We start from the raw sequence: 16,329 nt of genomic DNA on the forward strand, positions 1-16,329 counted from the left end.
CTTCTGCAGAGTTAGAGAGTGAATAGAAAATTATTGTGAGAGTTAGAGAGTGGATAGAAAATGATTCAATACCATATCGATGGCTAAAATATGCACCCATTGAGTTGCTGCTACACCTTTATAAGACATCACTCCTCTATCTCACCCAAGTGTAGCATCCCAGGGAGCTTCCTGTCACAGACAGGGGTCTACAGCCACTATGGGACTCTAAGAAAGGATCACTATACAAGTCCCCTTTCCCTTCTGCAGATACTGCTCAGGCTGTAATTTATTCTCCTCAGATACCACTTCCTTTTACTTTATTTTTCTTTCAAGGAAGGATTCCTTTATGATTAATTTTAGTTTTTGAAGATCTTAATCCTACATGGTCTAGCTCTCAAAATATTTGTGAAATTTCCAAATCTGGAAATAATACAAAGGCAAATCATTTTCTTACCTGCAAAATGGGAATGATACTGGGACTTCAAAGGGTGACTGTGAGGATAAATGCAAGAATGCTTGAAATTTAATCATTAAATGAGCTATTTGAAGCTGCTCTGAGACGGGGAAAAAACAAAAAAACAAAAAACAAAAACCCTGACACATGAACCATGACTTCTTCAGTCATCTCATTGTTATGTCACAGATTTGTCCTAGGAATTCTTTCAACACACTGGACATTATTGGTCAATTGGAATTGGCACTTAGTATTGTGAGAAGATATATCATTCTAAAGGATGCCTGTCAGTTACAGGCTTCTCTTTCACTTTTCAAGGACCCTGCATGATCTGCTTGCCTGAACCAGACTGTTGGGTGATTAGAGATTGGGAGCTGGGTGAGAAGTTATCAAAGAGAGGGACAAAGTCAAAAAGTAGCTGTCATTGTCACTCTTCCTCCTTGCTTACCCAAGTGGAGAAAAGAAACACAACCTCTTCCTCCTGTATCAATTTAAGAATTATCTGTGGACTTATGCTAGTCAAAATGAGTTCATGTGGAACAAACCTTTAAAACCCACATGGCAGTGGGCCCGGGACAATGGCCGACAGAAAGAGCCACAAAAACATCTTGGTATCCCTCTTGTTTTGATGTAATTCTTTCTGACCCATTCTAATCCATGGAAAATATCAATTGAGTGAAAACACACTTCTGGAAGAAGAGAGACCGCCTTTGGATATGGGATTTGTCAGCTTAAATCAGCAGTAACTGCATCACATAGGTGTTCTAAGAGTCAGGTTTAAAATGAGATTGCTCCCTACCTGTAATCCTCAGATGCCTTCACTTACATAGGGTGGGTTGATGGGGGTTTTCAGGTTGACTGGTGTTTCCTTATTTCCTGGTTACCTTTTGCCCTGGGGGTAATGGCTCAGGGACAGAACATCTGAAGAAAATTCTGAGTGAGGATTGGTGTGTCAACTGTCAGTCTTTAAAGGCTACCCGCTGAGTACATGTGATAGAAGCTGAACTATGGAATGCAAAAGGCAACATGCCCAAACTGGCTTAGAAATGATGGAACTTTCAGGAAATCTCTGCTTTCTCAAAGCCTAATGTGGCAACCAACATTTGCCAGGTATTAAAAAATGGTGGGAGGGGATAAGTGGGTGAGGTGAGTGATATGTTTGAACCCCTCAAAATTTTGCTAAAATTTTGAATTTTCCCTTGTGTTATTCTTCAGAAAATCTCTTCTGAAAATACACTAAAGATCTGTATGCTTTTGGAAGCTTTCATAGTTCTGGAAGTATGTGCATGTCGGGGGTCAGAGAGAGCAGCCTGTATGGTGGTTGGTGATACCTCTGGCCTTGGGCTGGCTACCTGAAGGTAAAAGGTTAACTGGCACATATGACCTCTCCTGGTCCCTGGTCCCTTCCAACTCTAATTGTATAATCTCGATGACCATGTCTAAAATGTCTAAAAGTCTTCTATCTACCAGGTTGCAGACAGGGCAGTTAAGAATATGCAACATCTGGGGTGCCTGGGTGGCTCAGTCGGTTGCGCAGCCAACTTCAGCTCAGGTCATGATCTCATGGTTCATGGGTTCGAGCCCCGCATCAGGCTCTGTGCTGAAAGCTAGCTCAGAGCCTGGATCCTGTTTCAGATTCTGTGTCTCCCTCTCTCTCTGACTCTCCCTTGCTCACATGGTCTCTCTCTCTCTCAGGAATAAATAAAACATTAAAAATTAAAAAAAAAAGAATATGCAACATCTATTATTACCCCTGCCCCCAGTTTCTATGCTGCTTCAAAGGAAAAAGCAGAGAATGCCATAGAAATCAGAAGCTAAAGTCCTCTATCTCAAAGCAGTTGATAAGCAACTGAAGTTTCTCTGATTATGTTCCAAGGCAGTCTGATCATTTTATTTGTTTATATTTTTATCTATCTACAGATGACAGTGTGCAAGTAATTTTTCATATTTTAGGCAAAAAAAGAATGGAATGGATTTTGCCTTAACACTCTAGCTAGACTATTAATGTCCTGTCCTGGTCTCCTATGACCTCCCTATTGATATTCCAGAGAAGGTTTCTGGATAAAGAATTAGACTATATATATATATGGCATCTAACATCTGTGAATGATTGAAGAAAAAAAAAAGAAGATCTCTGCAAAAGGCCAACATTTTGATTACATTTCTCTCTTCTTCAAGAAGTGATACCCTTGAAAGCCACAGGCAAACATTTTCCTTTTTGATTTACATGATAGGACTCCATGTGAAGACATGCCTCATATATGGAGAGCAATAACTCTGCCCTTTCTATCTCATCCAAGAAATCTTATCATCATCCAAATAAGCAAAAGTAATTTCTAGATCATTGGGATAATTCTGAATCTGCCCCAAATTCCTAGGAAGCCAAATTGTTGCAATTATTTACAAAACTTAATATTTGGCCACTATTCTGACACACTTAAAAAGTGATATCATGTATTCTGGATAAGAATCACTACTCTTAGGAGATAGAGAAGAAGCAGAACAACAGATCAAGCTAATGCCTTACTCTTGCTAAAGAAGGGATAGAATTCCTCCATCTTTATTTATTTATTTTATTTATATGTCCATTCATGATTAGAAGTTTTTTTCCAAGAAAATTATTATAGCCATGAAAGATGATATGGAGTGGCATAAAAAGAGGCTAGATCTAGGGAAGCCAACTCAGAAGCTACAGTAACTGGGATGAGAAATAAAGAATGACATAGTTAAGATGGAGATAGACACCAAAGACTGCAGAAATGGAGCCACACCATCAACTACAGTATTAGGGAATAACAACTGTCATGAATATAGGAATACAAGATATTTGTACATAGTCTTGGTAGGCTTACTATCAAGTTGCTTTCCTTTTTATTGAAATTCAGTAGACATGTGCTCCCTGACTGTGTTTTAGAGAAGAAGAGTCACATAAGAACCCCTTCTATTCTCTCTCCTACCTAAGGCCACTGGTACAGGAGGAGAGCACTGACTGAATTTCAGAGTCACTCAGGTAACCAGGCCAGGGAGCCCAGCTGGTAGATTCATTAGGGGATTTCTATCTCAACCTTCTAGGTTTAGAATTCTCCTCCCTGGGAAACACTGGCTGGGGTGACTCCTGTCTTAAATTAGTCTTGGATGTTTATGAAAAAAGTGACCCAGAGCCAAATCTAAAGAGAACGGTGAAATGGGGTACATTCAAGTTTGGACCACGGATCCAAACCATTTCATATCATTGCTTCCTGCCCCTGACTCCTTTCATATATTTCCTCAATCTCCTTATAGTAATTCCCCTCTCCTATACCTGTGACTCCACTGCAAAAATTAACATTTTAATGAGGACTCTAAAACAGTGCTCCAGGGTAGAGATTAGGGAAATTTGGAAACAACTTTCTTCAAGGTCATTTTCATATTGCCCATTTCTTCCACCCCACTGCATACGAAGATTTGTGTAAGCTCCTCCTTACCCTGGTAGAGGACTCCTGCTCTAAGACCAGAGACTTCAGAGGTTTCAATGGTGAAACAGCAGAGAGTGAACTGTATCCTTAGGGTTGGAGAAGTTCCTGCCCAATAATTTACCTAACTAGAATAGGGAGAAAAACAGAAAGACAAGTCTTCCTGATCTGAAGGCTAGCCCTCCTGGTCTTCCTGCTCTGAACCCCCAAAAATATCAGGTAATGGGTTAACGTAAGTATGATCCACTAGGACTTCTCTGCCAATTCTTATTTCATCTGCATTTCATTGACGAGAAAAGAAATAATGAGATTCTTTTTGAGCTTGTGTTCCCACGGGTAATATGATAATTAACATACATATACTTACTATGTCCCAGGTACTGGTCTTAATGCTTTTTATATTAATATACTCAATTTGTATACTCTTTTTGCGCTAATATTCTCATTTAATCTTCTGAGAGGTGTAATATTATCATCAGCATGTTACAGTAATCGGAAGCACAATGAGAGCTTAAATAATTTGCTTCACACAGCTAAGAGGGGCCGCTGCAGAATCCATGTTCTTCACCACTGTGCTGCCTCTCAAAACGCTTAAGCTTATGAATTAAAGTGGAGAATCTCTGGTGTGGTTCCAGTTTCAAAACGCGGAAGTGATCAAAGGAAAGAAGGATTATAAATCATGGAATGTCAGAAGTGAAAATGGCCATAGGGATGACGAGAACCACCTGGCCTGGAAATAACACAGAGACTCCAAAAGGTAGCATGTCTTCCTTAAATCATAGTTAATTGGTGGTCATTGGCATTCAAGTCTTCTTAACTCTCAATTAGCATAGGAGGAGGAAGAAATTGGTGGGACTGAGCAAACTCAGCTCAAGAAAGAGATAGTTATTAGAAAGGAGTGGACTGGGGATACTCTTCATCTGGCTCTGAAAGACAAATAGTCAACCTGAAATTTGTACTAATCCAGTCAGAAAATGTTTCTCTTTTTTCATCTGTTGCTAAATTCCTAAGCCTTTTGTGAAGGTTAATTCGCTGGGAGAATCTCCACATACTATCATGACTTTGAACTCTATAAAGCCAAAGCACCCCGCTCTACAGTGATGTCCTCTTCTGTACATTTTGTTGAGAGCTCTCTCCAGATTCAAATGCCCCACACAAGCTTACTCTCTAGCCACCAGACCCATGAGCATTTCCTGGTACTCTGCTGCCATCATCTGGCAAACAAGGTCAAGAACAGCTGCCTACTATTTGAGCATCTGGGTACCAGATAGTTGATTGGATCAAGTTCTCCGGGATACAGGGACTAGGCTTGGCAGGAGTGGGGACTGAGAATTGTGATAACTATAGAAGAATGAGAAGAATCAAAGATACTGAGAATCGTGACAATGACATAAAATCTTAAACATTAGAAGTCTGACTAATTTACTCTCTAAATACTATTAAATGCATGTTATAAAAGTAGGTAAAATTTGGCATTTCTACAAATATGATCACCGAGCCTCTCTATTTAGGCAAATATCTTTCCCTCTTTTACTACAGCAACTTCCTGTTTTAAAATACATATAGTAAAACCACACATAAAAAACTGGCTAATTTTTATAAAACAGTTTCATTTTGTAAAATGACTGAAGTGCACGCACAGGAATATGTACACTGTTCTTGCAAAAGTCTGACTTGCACATGTGTTTACACAAACACACCTACTGCATGAAGCCATGATAGATTTTCATATATTATAAGATATGTGTAGTGGAAGGATACTTTTAACATAGTTTTTTCTTTCTTCACTCCTATTTCTCCTGTTTATTCAGCCTCATCCCTTGCCTCTGGAAAGATTCACAGGTTACAGAACACTATAAGGGTCAGTGGTTGCTTCTGAATCCAAAATAGGGCCTTGAAGTCCATTTAATTAGTAATCTTCAGACCGAAGCATTCAGTGGCAACCCTGCAGACACTAGGGATTTCAGAAAATCACATAGGAATAGCTTCTTTTTATGCCCAATATGGTGTTAGATTTTCATGTGGGAATTGAAAGATTCAGAGAAAATAAAGCTAAGGTTAAGATAGCACCTTATCTGCGTGTAGAATGGCAACATGAGCAGCTCCATAGATCTGTTCCTCAGTGAAACAATAATAAGTAGTGAAAATTATTAAAACAAACATGTGCACGCACACGTGCATGCACACACACACACACACGTTAAATTCTCGAGAAATTGTCCCACAGACATATAGCAAGTGAGCAAGATGTATTCAAGAAAGCACACTAAATCTTAGGAAGAACTGCAAGAGCCACAGACACTTGAGTCACAAACTTCCTTTCCTCCAACCCCAGCTAAGTATGATAGAAACTCTGTTCTAGATAAATGCACCCAAGGATACAGAGGTCCCCCTCCCTCTCACTCCCAGTCAAGGGCCATGAGAGCAGGTCTCTGGGAGGGGCAGGCACTAGCATTTCTCATTCCTCCAGCACTATGTTGCAGAGGCTAAATTTCAGGTGCAGCAAGAGCATGGAGGCCCCCTTCCTCCACACATCCCTCATTCACAGAGCAGAGGTCTTGCTTGAGCATCACAGGGTGAAAACAATAAGCACTGGTTACCTACATCCCAGCTCCTGGCACCTAAGGCAGTTTCCAAAGTGAGAGAATCAAACCAAGAAGACCAGACTCTACCACCACGACCCAGTGCCCTGCTCAAAAAGCAGGCACATCACTTCTACAGAAATGGATCACTGTCCCTACCCACAGCTCTGAAGCAGTGACTCAGACATTCTTCCCTAGGGAGAGGCAGGCCATAAACACACAGAGCTCTGAGGCTCTTCCCAAGGGAACTGGCTTTATTTGGAACAGTGTAGAAAAGTTCAAGCCCAAAGGTGCTCTTGAAACAATGGTGATTTTAGTGGCAAACGATTAGGTTGAGGCTGGGAGCTCCATGACAGCAACAAGGTAAACCACAGGCCAGAATTTACTACAGTGAGTCAGGAAAGGAGACAGCTGACTGAGTGCTCTCTTGGGTCAGAAAGGACCTTAAAGACTGGCCTCAAACACTACTCCTGTAGTGAGGCCCAAATTTAACTGCATAATACCTTAGACCAGTATATGCCTAAGGGTATTGTCAAAAATAATAATAGGCAACAGCAGTCAGTCAGTTGATGTCCCCTAAGAGCTGGGTGTGAGGCCAGTGGAGGCAGAGAGATTAACAGAGAGATAGGGGAAGGAGACAATATAAAGTGCCCTTTTAAACCCACTGTCCTCCCCAGATGACCACATGCAAGCCCAGGGCTGCATGCTGATGAGCAACATTGGCACCTTGACACTGCCAGGAGAGTAGATTTCACTGAGGTAGTCCCGCCAAATCACTAACCAACTAATCAAGCAAGAAATGACAAGCCTTCTATCCAGAGTTGCTGCAGCATATTATCTAAAAGTCTCATTTTCAACAAGAACAACAAAATTATGAGATATGTAAAGGAGAAAGAAAATAGGAACCATATACAGGGGTGAAAAAAAAAGCAGAGGGAGCAAGAAAATGTGAACTATACACAGGAGTAAAAAAAGCAGACAACAGAAACTACCTGTGCAAGGGTCCAGATGGCAGACTCAACAGACAAACACTTCAGAGCAGCTACTATAAATATGTTCAAAGAACTTTAAAAGATGGATGATTGGAGAAAAGTATGACAGTATCTCTTCAAAGAGATAATAACAATAAACAAATTTTTTATAAAAAGGAACCAGTGGAAATTCTATAGTTGACAAGTACACTAATTGAAGTTAATTATTTGCTAGAAGGGTTAATGTACTGAATAGGCACCCCCCCCCTCCAAAATCCATGTACATTAGGGACCTCAGAATGTGACTGCTATGGACTGAATTGTATCCTTCCCAATTCACATGTTAAAGCCCTAACTCCCACTGTGACTGTATGTGGAGGTGGAGACTTCAGAGAAGTAACTGAGGCTAAATGGGGGCCCTGATCTGATAGGATTAGTATCCTTATAAAAAGAGGAAGAGAGACTGGAGCTCAGTCTCTGCCATGTGAGGACACAGTGAGAAGGTGGCCAATTACATGTCAGGAAGAGACCTCTCTCCAGGAACTGAGTTGGCTTACACCTTGATCTTGGACTTCCAGCCTCCAGATTGTGAGAAAATAAATTCCTGCTGTTTAAGCCACTCAGTCTGTGGTATTCTGTTATGGCTGCCCAAGCTGCCTGCTACCGTGACCTTAAATGGAAATTATATCTTTGCAGATGTAATTAGTTAAGAATCCCAAGGTAAAACCATCCTGGATTTGGGGTGAGTTCTAAATCCAAAACTGGTATCCTTAAAAGAAGAGGAGGACACAGAGACATGGAGGAGAGACACAGGAAAAAGGGCCATGTGAAGACGGAATCAGATTGGAGTGATGCTGGAAGCCTCTAGAAGCCTCTAGAAGCTGGAAGAGGCAAGGACAGATTCTCCCCAAGAGCCTTCAGAGGAAGTGTGTCCCTGCTGACACCTCATCTTCAGACTTTGGTACGACAGGCCTAGCAGATACATCAAGGAGCTTATGATAGGCACAAAATATACCCTCCCCCAAAGATGTCCATGTCCTAATCCTCAGAACCTGTGAATATGTCATGTTCAATATGGCAAGGGAAATTCAAGGTTGCAAATGGAATTAAAAGTGCCAAATAGCTCACCTTGAAAGATTTTTCTGTATTATCCAGATGGGTCCAGTGTAACCACAAGAGTTCCTTAAATATGGAACATGGAGGCAGAAGATCCAGAGTCAAAGAAAGGAATGTGATGATGGAAGCAGAGTCCTAGTGATGAGACATAAGAAACACCTGACCAGACATTGCTGGCTTTGAAGACAGAAGGGGGCCATGAGCCCAGGAACTCTGGCAGCCTCTCCAACCTGAGTAGGCAAGGCCATGCAGTCTTCCTCAGAACTTGAATAAAGAAACACAGCCATGCTGCCAGACCCCATAACATATGATAAATGTTAATTCATCCCTAAACCACTAAATTGTGGTAATTGGTTACGGTAGCAGTTGGAAATGAATGCAGGGCCCAATAACAGATTTGAACTGCCAGGAGAAAAAAATTAGCAAATATAAAGACAGATTGATAGAGACTGCTTTCCAAAAGAGTGAAAGCAAAAGAGAGAGAGAGGGAATGTGACAGAGAGAGAGAAAGGAAGAAGAATGAAGAAAAATAAACAGTTCAGAAAAATGTGGATTCCCACTAAGTGTACCATATACATGCAAAGAGAGAACCAATAAGAGGAAAGAGAGATGAAGGAGCAGAAAAAAAAATACTCAAATAAATAATGAATAAAATCTTCCAAAATTTGATGAAAAATATTCATCTACAAGTATGGGCACACCTCATACATATTGTGGGTTTGGTTCCAGACCACTGTGATAAAGCAGATATCACAATAAAGCAAGTCAGATGAATTTTTTGTTTTCCTAGTGCATATATAAGTTATGTCTATGCTCTACTATAGTCTAAGTATGCAATGGTATTATTTCTAATAAAAGTACATACCTTAATTAAAAGATATATTATTGTTAAATAATGCTAATTATCATCCGAGCTTACAGTGAGTCATGACGTTTTTGCTGGTGAAGGGTTTTATCTTGATGCTAATGGTTGCTGACCAATCAGAATGGTGGTTGCTGAAGGCTGGGGTGTCTGTGGCAATTTCTTAAAGTAAAACAATGAACTGACCTGCATCAACTGACTCTTCCTTTCACCTGAACATACAGAAGCTATTGTAGGGTTATTAACTTGCCTAATTTCAATATTGTGTGTCAGGGAATAGGAGGCCCAAGGAGAAGGAGTGGAGTACTAGTCAGTGGAGCAAGCAGAACACACACAGTATCATATAAGTTATATGTGTTAAATGGGCACAGCCATGGCACCCCTAAACAATCACAATAGTAACATCAAAGATCACTGATCACAGATCACCATAACAAATATAATAAGTTTTGCGATATCGCAAGAATTACCAAAATGTGGCACAAAAACATGAAGTGAGCAAATGCCATTGGAAAAAATCGTGCCAACAGGCTTGCTGGATGCAGGGTTGCCACAAAACTTCAATTTGTGAAAAATGGAAAACCTGTGAAGGGCAATAAAAGGGGGTATACCAGTATTATTTTCCGATGAATGCTGTAACAAAGTGCCATACATTTGGTGGCTTAAAAAAGCATCCTTTACTCTCTTTCAGTTCTGGCATTTAGAATCTGAAGTAATTTTCCCTGGGCTAAAACCAAGGCATGAAATTCCCTTCAGAAATTCTAGGGGAGAATCCATTTCCTTGACTTTTCCAGCTTCAAGAGGCTCCTTGTATTTCTTGCCTTGTGGCCCCTTCCTCCAGCTTCAAAGACCGTGGCACAACATTTTCTCTCTCTGAATCAGCTTACATCTGCCTTTACCACAAACACTTTTCTCTTGTGTAGGTTGTTAAATCTCCTCCTTCTGCCTCCCTTTCATAAGGACCGTAATGATTACAATTAGACTACACATAGATAATCCAGGATAACGTGCCCATCTCAAGATCCCTAATTTAATCTGTAAATTTCTGCAAAGCTTCTTTTGCCATATGAAAATAACATTCACAGGTTCCAGGGATTAGGGTATGGATATCTTTGGGCGCCATTACTTAGTCTATTGCATTACACATTCAAAGATATCAATGAACTCCAAATATGATAAACAAAGATATGCAGACACAGACATATCATAGTAATAATACTGAAAGTCAAAGACAAGAAGAACCATTTGAAAGCTGCAAGGGACAAACAAAACTTGATTTACAAGTGAATTCCAATGGGATTAACAGATAACTTCTCATCAGAAAGAGTGAAGGCTAGAAGGAAGTGGGATGACATATTCAGTACTGAAATAAACTGTCAACCCAAAATTTTATACCCAGTAAAACTATCTTTCAAAACTGAAAATGAGACACCCTCCCCAAATGGTAAGGACTTTGGAAAGTTTGCCCCTCCATAAAAACAAAGAATAAACTGACAAAAATGGTCAGGATAATTTTTTTTTTAGAATTCTGATAACTACCCAGCAGGGACCCAAAAATCAATCAAGAAAAATACATCTCAGTAAAACCAGCAATTTTTGTGGTGTTTTAACTTATATTAGTCCCACCCCCAACTCCCTAGCTAATCAGTATCCTTAAAAAATAATGCCCCATACTCCTGGTGCCAGAGGGAGCAGAGCAGAACCATATTTCTTTCATAGCCTTAATTCAAAAGAACAGTCATTATTTGACTTGTGTGGTGGTTCCCCGGATGATCCTACTTGAATGGCTTGTATTTTTCAATCTCATTTGAACTTACCTAGTTCTAAAATCTAAAATCCTCTGTTCAGTAAGTCATATCACATATTTAATATCACAGCTGCTTAAAGGGTGTGGATAAAAGACAGGGCAAACAACAGACTAAATAAAAGTTTAAAGGGGAAGCTGAGGACAGAGTTATCCACTGGGACGTTGAAAAACTCTGGGATAGTAATGTAAACAACAACACACATGCCCAAGACTCCAGGACTATGTACAGAAGTACACATGCTGAGAAGGCACTAAGCACTCACCTATAGCTGACCTCGATCTTATGTACAAGCAGGAGGTGAAGGCTGAAGCAGAGTTGTCAATTCCTCACTGAATATTGAAGGCATGCCTCAAAAAGAACACAAAATACCTCGACAAATACTGGGAAATTTATTGGTTGCAGTATTAAACAAGATCTCTGTCCAATTATCAGAGAGTTATTCAACTAACAGAATAGAGAATTCAGTGGCCACGAATGATAAAGATGCAGACATTATAGAATTAGTCCGTAAAAGTCACTGAACAAACAATGACAAATACAACAAGCAGTAACAACAAAAAAGCACTGGGGAAGGAGTGGGTAAATCTGATTTCCATAATTACCACATTATAGTATTTGCAATGTCTAATTTTTAACAAAAAGTTAAGAGACATGGAAAGAACCTGGAAAGTACTATCCATATACAGGATGAAAGCCTATCAATAGATATTGTCCCGGAGGAAACCCAGATATTGCATTTACTAGTCAGACTTTAAATCTATTAAAAGCTACTTTAAGTATGTTCAGAGAAGTAAGGGAAATTATAGCTAAAGAAATAAAAGGAATATATATAATAACACAAGAAAGAGAATACCAATAAGGTAGAGTTATTAGAAAAATAGAAATCCTGGAGTTCAAAAGTATAATATCTGATTGGGCATTTTCAGGGTGGTATGGCCGTAGACAAAAAGTATAATATCTGAAATAAAGAAAAAACTATGTAATTTGAGATCAAGTTTGAGCATACTGAAGAGTCAGGTGATTCAAATATAGGTCAAGGGAGATTACCCAGTCTGAGTGACAGAAGAAAAAGAAAATTTAAAAAAAAAAATAGAGCCTCAGAGAGCCTCCGGGATGCCATATAAATGTCCTAACATCTACTTAATGGGAGTTGCAGATGGGAGAGGAGAGAGAGAAAGGGTGGAAAGAATTCTTAAAGAAATAATGTTTAAAAACTTCTCAAATTGCACATAAAACATTAATCTACACAACCAAGAAGCTCACAAAATTCTATGAAGTATAAATTCAAAAAGATCTATACGTAGATGGTTCATAAACTATTGAAACCCAAAGAAAGGGAGAGAATCTTCAAAGCAGCAAGAAGTGACTCATCATGTACAAAGGATTCTGAATAATATTGACAGCTGATTTCCCATGAGAAACTATGGAAGCCAGAAAACAGTAGGATGACATATTTAAAGTCTTGAATGAAAAAAGAAATACCAAGAAACAATTCTATATCTGAATAAAATTATTCCAACAAGAAATATTAATAAGAGTCCTTGAATTTGAAGTAAAAGGCACACTAGGCAGAAATTCAAATCCTCATGAAGAAATGAAGAGCATTGGTAAAGATATATTTACATAAGTAAATATAAAATAAAACATAGGGATTTTTGTTTGTTTTGTTACCTCTTTTTTTCTGTCTGATTTAAAAGATGAATATATAGGAGCACCTGGGTGGCTCTGTCAGCTAAGCATCTGATTTCAACTCAGGTCATGATCTCATGGTTTGTGGATTTGAGCCCTGCACTGGGCTCTGTGCTGACAGCTTAGAGCCTGGAGCCTGCTTCAGATTATTTGTCTCCCAATCTCTCTCTCTCTCTCTCTCTCTCTCTCTCTCTCTGCCCTCACTTGTGATCTCTTTCTCTTTCTCTCTCTCTCTCAAAAATAAATAAACCTAAACGAAAGATGAATATATAAAGCAATAACTGCAAATCTATGTTGATGGGTACACATACATAAAGATATAATTTTTAATGATAACTTAAAGGGAGGAAATGGACCTACATACAAAAACATAGTTTTTATATACTACAGAAATTAATTTGGCATTAATCCAGACAAGATTATTATATATTGTGATGTTAACAGCAAACCCCAGGCCAATTACCAAGAAAATAACTAAAAAATATGTATGTAAATACATGGCAAGGGAGTTACAATGGTACACTAGAGAATACCTAACACAATAGAAGGAAGTAGTAAATGACTTAAGAAACAAACAAACAAAAAATGAGAAAGGAGGAGTTAAGATGGCATAGTAGTAAGGGAACCTAGGGCTTATCTCCTCCCTTGAACACAGCTAGATGAACATCGAATCAGCTTTCAACCCCGAGGAAATCAATATGAGGATTAACAGGACAATATTCATAATTTGAGGGAGGGAATGCAGCAGGTATGTGGTGAGGGCAGGTGAAATGCAGGAGAGAAGAGCCACAGTGCCACAGAGGGGAGGGAGCTGATTTTGTGGAGAGGAAAAAGGCAGAGGGGAGAGAAAGCAGTCCATCGGGTTTGCACAAGAAAGTACACCCATGAAAGCAGCTAGAGAAAAAGAGTGAAAACATGCACAGGGGATTACACAGAAAACTGTTCCCCAAAACAACTGATGGGGGAAAAACAAGAGGGTTTCAATACTACCACGGGCAAAAGACCCGCTCCATCAAGCTACTGTTTTCACCCATATAAAAACAAAGATGCCAGCTGAGGACAGGAAGCCCTGGCAGTGGTTGTGTGTTGTGATTTACCATAAACTCTGAGCCCCTGCCCTTACACAGTGGTACGACCATTTCCTGAAACAAGCTGGCACCAGCCACCATGCATGAGAACCTTCCCCAAAGGATCACTCCAGAACTCAACTGGAGGGGAGAGGGGCATCTCTGAAGTGCTGGGTTTGGGCCACAGCTGCACCTGAGAAAAAAATTCTGGAGGGAGGTGTCCCCTGGTAGGCGGACTGCTCAGACACAGACTGGAGGAAGGCACAGAGCTGATGGAAATGGGAGACACAGGAGGGGGGTAATTGATCTCCTGGCTGTGAGGGCATGAACTTCCCACTCCAGAGACTAGAGAGCTGGGCAAAGACATTTTCACCAGTAGCCCCCACCAACACTGATCAACTTCAGTGAGCTAAAAAGTGCCACCAAGTGGAGAATGGTGCTCTTACACCAAACCTTGCTCTCTGTGCCCTCTAGGCACCTCTCCACTAGGGCAAGTTGACCTTAGACTTAGGAACAGAAGGCCCCTCCCCCAGAAGACTCGCACAAATCCCTTCCAAGAGCTTAGTCTTCTGACCATAGACTGCGCAGTTTCAGCTTTAGGGAAAACAGGATCTAGCTTCATTTGGGTTTTGTTTGTTTAATGGTTCATGTGTTTGTTGGTTTTTGTTGTTGTTGCTTCTATTTTGCTTCTGTTGTTGTTTTTCTTTTCTTTTTTTTTAATATTTTATTTATTTTTGAGAGAGAGATAGAGACAGCACGAGCAGGGGAGGATCAGAGAGAGAGGGAGACACAGAATCTGAAACAGGCTCCAGGCTCTGAGCTAGCTGTCAGCACAGAGCCCGATGCGGGGCTCGAACCCACGAACCGCGAGATCATGACCTGAGCCGAAGTTGGACACTCAACCGACTGAGCCACCCAGGTGCCCCACTTTTCTTTTGTTTTTTTTGGATACAGAAAGAGCAAAATCTTTTCTGTTATTTTTTTAATTTTATTATTTTTAAATTTTACAACAAAATTTTTTTTCTCTATGTTTTTCTTTTTGTTCTATCAAGCTTCTCTTAACAAGCAGACCAAAACACACTTAGATTCTAGCTTCCTTTATTTGATTTTTTTAAATTTTTAAACTTTTATTTCATTCTATTATAATTGTTGTTGTTATTGTTGTTGTTGTTTTTCTTCCTCCAGAATGACAAGATGGAAGAATTCACCTCAAAATAAAGAACAGGAAGAAATGATGGCCAGGGATGTCATCAGTGTAGATATAAGTAAGACGTCTGAACTAGAATTTAAAACAGTGGTTGTAAGGATACTAGCTGGGCTTGAAGAAAGTAACAGAAGATACCAGAGAGTCCCTTTCTTCAGAGATAAAAGAACTAAAATCTAGTCAAGCAAAAATGTAAAATACTATAACTGAGAGGCAAACCCAAATAGAGGCAATTAAAATGAGGACGGAGGAGGCAGACAAGTGAATTAATGATATAGAAGACAAAATTATATAAAATAATGGGGCTGAAAAGATGAAGGAAACAAAGGTCGGGAATCATGAAGGCCGACTTACGGAACTCAGCAACTCCTTTAAGCGTAATAATATTCTTATCATAGGTGTCCTAGAAGATGAGGAGACAGAAAAGAGGGCAGAAGAATTATGTAAACAAACTATAGCTGAAAACTTCCCTAAACTGGGGAAGTACACAGATACCAAAATCCAAGAAGTGTAGGAACTCTCATTAAATTCAATAAAAGCCAGCCATCACCAAGACATATCATAAGCAAATTCACAAATACACAGACCAAGGAAGAGTCTTGAAAGGAGCAGGGAAAAAATATCCTTAAGCTATGGGGGAAGATAGATTAGGTTCAAGCAGATCTGTTCACAAGAACTTGGCAGGCCAGAGAAGAGTGGCAAGATATATTCAATGTGCTGAATGGGAAAAGAATATTCTAGCAGCCAAAAATACTCTATCCAGCAAGGCTGTCATTCAGAATAGAAGGAGAGGTAAAGAGTTTTCCAGACAAACAAACACTAAAGGATTTGTGACCACTAAACCAGTCTTATAAGAAATTTTAAGGGGGCTCTTTGAGTGGAGGAATAAAAAGACCAAAAGCAACAAAGGCTAGAAAGGACCACAGAACATCACCAGAAATACCAACTCCACATTTAACACAATAGTACTAAATTCATACTGTTCAATCACTACTCTGAATGTAAATGGACTAAATGCTTCAATAAAATAATATAGGGTAACAGAATGGATTAAAAAAAACAAGATCCATCTATAATGCTGGCTACAAGAGACTCATTTTATATCTAAACATACCTGCAGATTGAAAAGTGAGGGGATGGAG

The 16,329-nt window shown here is 39.6% G+C and overlaps 1 protein-coding gene across 1 annotated transcript in view; it reads right to left on the reverse strand.

Annotated features, from left to right (window-relative positions):
- The window catches only part of KCNU1 (potassium calcium-activated channel subfamily U member 1), a 133,641-nt gene that overhangs the window by 68,341 nt on the left and 48,971 nt on the right, over positions 1-16,329 (reverse strand). The gene's annotated exons all lie outside the window — the stretch shown is intronic.

This window comes from Crocuta crocuta, unplaced genomic scaffold (genome assembly GCF_008692635.1).
Source record: "Crocuta crocuta isolate KB4526 unplaced genomic scaffold, BGI_CrCroc_1.0 scaffold698, whole genome shotgun sequence".
NCBI classification, from domain to species: domain Eukaryota; kingdom Metazoa; phylum Chordata; class Mammalia; order Carnivora; family Hyaenidae; genus Crocuta; species Crocuta crocuta.